This window comes from Geotrypetes seraphini, chromosome 4 (genome assembly GCF_902459505.1).
Source record: "Geotrypetes seraphini chromosome 4, aGeoSer1.1, whole genome shotgun sequence".
NCBI lineage: Eukaryota > Metazoa > Chordata > Amphibia > Gymnophiona > Dermophiidae > Geotrypetes > Geotrypetes seraphini.
In genome coordinates, this window is record NC_047087.1 from 210,700,090 (window position 1) to 210,706,092 (window position 6,003).

Below are 6,003 nucleotides of genomic sequence, written 5' to 3' on the forward strand. Positions count from 1 at the left end.
AGAGTAGCGAAGATTCACTAAATTTGCATGTGCCCCTCGCTGGTAATAGTGATGGGCACATGTGCAGAATAAATGCAAAAAAAACAAACTAAAAAACTGAGCCACCGAATTCAAGTAACCCTCCATTCGACAGCAGGAGGGATGATCAATTTTTCCCACCGCCAACCAACACACACCCCAACACCCCCCCTGGCAGTGGGAGAGATGCCCAATCTCTCTCGCCGCCAAACAACACATCCCCCCCAGCAGCAGGAGATATGCACAATCTCTCCTGCCGCTAAAAAACATATCCCAACCCCCCTCAGATGCTCTCCCACCACCACACAATACCCTCCCTCCGTGCCTCAGATGACCCCCGCCCTCTCCCCCTTACCTTTGTTAGATGGATGGCCGGAGGGATGCCTACTATTCTCTGAGTGACAAAATATTTCCTCCTAATACTTTTAAAACCAATAGGAGGAAATATTTTGTCACTCAGAGTATAGTTAAGCTCTGGAACGCATTGCCAGAGGATGTGGTAAGTGTAGTTAATGTAGCTGGTTTTAAAAAAGGTTTGGACATGTTCCTGGAGGAAAAGTCCATAGTCTGTTATTGAGAAAGACACAAGGGAAGCCACTGCTTGCCCTGGATCGGTTGCATGGAATATTGTTACACCTTGGGTTTTGACCAGGTACTGATGACCTGGATTGGCCACCGTGGAACGGGCTACTGGGCTTGATGGACCATTGGGCTGACCCAGTGAGACTATTCTTATGTACTCTCTCCAGCCAGCTGGCTAACCTCTTCAAGTTGTTTAAGGCTCCTCCTACAGGTGGGGCCTTATGCGTCTGGGCCATTCAGAGCCTTAGGCCCCTCCCTGAATGCACTGGATGAGAGGTGTTGCTTGGCAGAGGAAGAATGTGGCAGCAGGAGAGGGGTGGGTTAATATGAGTGACGTGGCAGGAGAGAGTAGGCATCTCTCCTGCCAATCTTCAATTTTGGTTGTTTTTTAAAATTATTTTAATTTGTGTGGGGAAGGGGGGTCTGAGCTGTTAAGCCTTAATTTCAGTGCCTGAGCCAATCAGCACTCAGGCACTGATCAGAAAGTAAGGCAACGACAGCCAGGGCCAGATTAAAGGGTAGGTCCAGTAGGCACGGGTCTAGGACTTGAAATGGTCAGAGGGACCTGCCACTGGAACCACCCTTCCTATTCTGCTGCCAGAACCACCCTCCCTATTCTGTCGTTGCTGCTTTCCTTAACCACTAGCAGCGGCAGTAAACTTTAAATCAGGGTTGTCTGTCCTTCTTTCCTTCTGTGCCTCCCTCTAGCAACTGTTTAGCTGCTGACCGGCTCCCTTACTGCTTGCAGTGGTTTTTCCGCTCAAAGCCACAGGCGTCAACTCCTTGGCTGCATCGGAAGCGTTCCCTCTGATATCATGACATCATAGAGAAGGCTTCCGACGCGGCTGTGGATCATGCGAAGAGATGACGCCCATGTCTTTGAGTGGAAAAACTGCTGCAGACAGCAAGGGAGCCGGCCAGCAGCTAAACACTCACCAGAGGGAGGCACAGAAGAAATGCTGCTGCTGCACAGGAAAGGAGGGGAGAAATGCTTCTGCTGCACAGGGGAGGGGGAGAAATGCTGCTGCTGCACAGGGGAGGGGGAGAAATGCTGCTTCTGCACAGGGGAAGGAGTGGAGAAATATTGCTGCTGCACAGGGAAGGGGGAGGGGAGAAATGCTGCTCCTGCAGGGGAGAGGGAAGGAGGGAGAAGGAAAAGGGAGAGGAATGAGAAATGCCAAGTCTATAGGAGGGAGGGAAAGGAGATACTAGAGGGGGAGGGAGAAATGCCAGGATAAGGGGGGAGGAAAGGAGACAGATGCCAGACCAGGGGAAAGGAAGGAACATAAGAACATAAGAAGTTGCCTCCACTGGGTCAGACCAGAGGTCCATCACGCCCAGCGGTCCGCTCCCGTGGCGGCCCATCAGGTCTGTGACCTGTGAAGTGGTTTCTGACCACTTCTATAACCTACCTCTAGTTCTATCTATACCCCTCAATCCCCTTATCCTCCAGGAACCTATCCAAACCTTCCTTGAACCCCTGTAATGTGCTCTGGCCTATCACATCCTCCGGAAGCGCGTTCCATGTGTCCACCACCCTCTGGGTAAAAAAGAACTTCCTAGCATTTGTTCTAAACCTGTCCCTTTCAATTTCTCCAAGTGACCCCTAGTACTTGTGGTTCCCCACAGTCTGAAGAATCTATCCCTGTCTACCCTCTCTATCCCTTTAGGATTTTGAAGGTTTCTATCATGTCTCCTCTAAGTCTCCACTTTTCCAGGGAGAACAACCCCAGCATTTTCATCTTGTCAGCGTATGAATAATTTTCCATACCTTTTATCAGTTTAGTCGCTCTTCTCTGGACCCCCTCAAGTACTGCCATGTCCTTCTTGAGGTGCGGCGACCAGTACTGGACACAGTACTCCAGATGTGGGCGCACCATTGCACGATACATTCTGTTTGCTTTCTTTGAGGCTGTCGCACACTTTGCCGATGTTTTCATTGTTGAGTCCACCATCACCCCAAGGTCTCTTTCAAGATTGCTCACCCCTAGCACTGATCCCCCCATTTTGTAGCTGAACATCGGGTTCTTTTTCCCTACATGCATGACCTTGCATTTCTCTGCGTTAAAACTCATTTGCCACTTTTTTGCCCATTCTTCAAGTCTCGTTAGGTCCCTTTGCAGGTCTTCACAGTCTTCCGTGCTTCTAACCCTGCTGCAGAGTTTGGTGTCATCAGCAAATTTGATAACCTCACATTTTGTCCCCCTTTCCAGGTCATTAATAAATATATAGAACAGGAGAGGTCCCAGCACTGACCCCTGTGGGTGATTCACTACAAGGAATGCCACCATGCAGAAGAATCAGGTCTAAAATTTTTCAACACCTACACAACAGCTTCTCCCATAAATAAAATAAAATGTGAAGTAAAATAAAATAATAAAAGTAGTTCGACCACCCCTCTCCCCCCTGGTAATGCTAGTCCCCCATATCCCAGTACTTTTTTTTTTAAGATCAGCAGGAAGGATGCTCCAACAATCTCTGACCCCACCCCATACTTTTTTATTCAGAAGATTGGCAGGAGGGATGCCTACACCCTCCTGTCTCTAGGCCTGCCTATTCAAAATGGTGGTTCTGAACCTCCTTGAGCATTCTGGGATGCATTGGGAGGGAACTATGGCCCTGATTGGCTCAGGTTCCTAAGGCCCCTCCCAGGCTTTTGAAATGTCAGCAGCGATCTACAGCAACAGCAGATAAGTCACAAACTTGTTCACATGGTCGGCTGTCTGTTCACTTGAAGACTATTAGAGACATTGAAAGTGTAGGGATTTTTTTGCCTATGATAATAAGAAGGTAGCTTTTGTTTACTTGTTGTAAAGTACTACTGATATATTTTTGAGGCTTTTTTCTCCTCTTAGTTGGGATTCCTTTAGAAACTGATGTTGGGCCAGCCATGAGACACATATCTTATTAATTTTATGTAATGAGTATTTTGCAGCCGTTCTATGGCAATTTTTTTGTGTGTGACCCAGGTTAATATTCCATTTTAATTCCTTTTTTTGTGAGCCCTCCAGTAACAGAAAGATATATAGTGCACCTAACCATGGAGGTGGGGATGAGAGTGTCATATATTATCCACCTGCTGCAGCGCTGAAGGAGGGATACATTCAGGTACAGCAGGTATTTTCTGTTACTGGAGAGCTCACAATTCCAAAACAAAATAAGTAGGATTTGAAACTGAGTCCTTTGGTTTAAGGTCCACTGCAATAAGAATAATCTTAATGGGTCAAACCAATGGTCCATCAAGCCCAGTAGCACTGCAATGTCCTCATGATGGCCAATCCAGGTCACTAGTACCTGGCCAAAACCCAAAGAGCAGCAACATTCCATGCTACTAGGCTGTTCTTCTGCTCTGCAGGGCTGGCTGTGTGGCCATTCTTCTAATAAGGCTGCCAGACAGATGTTCTTGTTCCTGTTTTTTTGCCATGTATATGTTGGACACTGCAGTTTGTAAAATGGCTGTTCATGCTGGACATCCTCAGCACACTGATGTCCATCTCATGTATTTTCAAACAGGAAATCCTGTTGGAACATACATGTGAGACGGCCATCCATCTTGGATGTTATGAGCTGTATGTCTCTCTTCTGACTTGGACATCCTTTTGAAAATTTTCATTCAAGTGTCTTTAGGGCTGGCTCAAAAGGCTATGGCACACAGGACCGACTTTTGTTTTGGTGCCCAACGCCCTGTGCCTGGAACCAACTTTTATTTCACCACCCCCAGGCCCCACCCCCTCAGGCCAGTTCTCTTCTTCTTCCTCTGTCGCTACTGCCTGGTCCCAAGATGATACAGCTTCATAGGCCAGGTGCCATGAGGAGGGCCAGCATCAGAATTAAACAGCAGCATCAGGAGGGACCTCCCTCCTCTGACGCTGGTCCTTCCACCTCGCGACAACTACTCTATGAAGCCATATCCTGTCTTGACTAGGGAGGAGTTGAAGAGTGTTTAAGCCATAGTTTAACTTATGGGCCAGTGACATCGCAGTCATGGATGTTTGGTCCATAGGTTGTCGGCCCTGAGCCTCATAAAAGTGGCACAATTGTGGCTAAAATGCAACCATATACATTTATCATGCCATATACCATGCCATATTCTTTCTTTTACCCTACAATTGTCTGCTAGGAATCATTGTGGCTTATATAAGATTAATAAGGATTCTTGACAGTAGGGTTACCAGACGTCTGTATTTCTCTGGACATGTCCAACTTTTCGAGGATATGTCTGGAGTTCCAGACGGCTTTTCAAAACCCGGCACTTTGGGTTTTGAAAACCTTCTTGTCAAAGTCGCGTCTGAAAGGGGCATTCGCGCTTGCAAAGATGCAATGCAGTGACATCATGTGAGTGCATGCGTGCACGGGATGTCATTGTGTCGCATCCACGTATGCGCGGATGCCATCTGGGGGTATGGCTGGGGCAGAACAGGGTATGGCACATGCAGAACGGGGCAGAACTGGGTGGGCCTGGGGTTTGGCCATGGGTCCGGAATTTCTTTCAGGAAAATCTGATAACCCTACATGACAATAACATGAAGGATCAGATAATATAGAGTTCAAATCCTGGATTATAGTGAGAATAGATGTGTTTTTAGTGAATTCTTGAATTGAACGTAGCTAGGAATCTGTTGCTGGAAGGCAATTTCAAATCTTGGCCTTGGAACTCGAAGATGGACTCGAAGAGTGATTTTCTCTGGGTTTGACATGGAGAGGGAAGAGGCAGTTTATTCTTGTTTGGTAACAGATGTAAATGTACTTTGGTAAAGTTTTCTCATAGAAGCATATTTTATGATCTACACATGCGCTTCATGACTTTTCCTGCATTCCACCCAAACTGCATCCCTAAACATACCTACACAAAGGACTTATAAAAATATTCATATTCTTGTCACTCATAAAAAGGTGGGGTAGTTATATGAGGTCTTTTACATACCTAAAACAAGGTGTCTCCCTGAAAACTATTTTGTAAACTTAATCCCAAAAGAGGCACTTAATAGATCTTTCAACCTAGATGACATGATATAATATTATCTTCTACATTAAATATATCTGATCAATGAATCTGATGATTCAGTATAGCACAGGAGTAGGGCTGGTAGCTTGAACCACTGCCTTTGAATCATGATTCTTTCTTTCCTTCTAACCTCTGACCCTGTCATTCTCTGTTTAATTTGGAAAAGATATTTAATAGGATAACTGTAGGAAATGATTCACCAAAACATTAAAGAGTACAGTATTCAACGTGACATCCACCTTATTATTAAGCAATTGAAATGTCAACTTTGAAGTACTTACCTATCATCAATAAAACCTTAGTCATATGGGTAAAGCTACATTCTTATTGGTTGTTTCAACATTTCAATCACAGCTCACATGATGCCCATTTCGCAAAAGGAGGAAAAAACTTTTGTA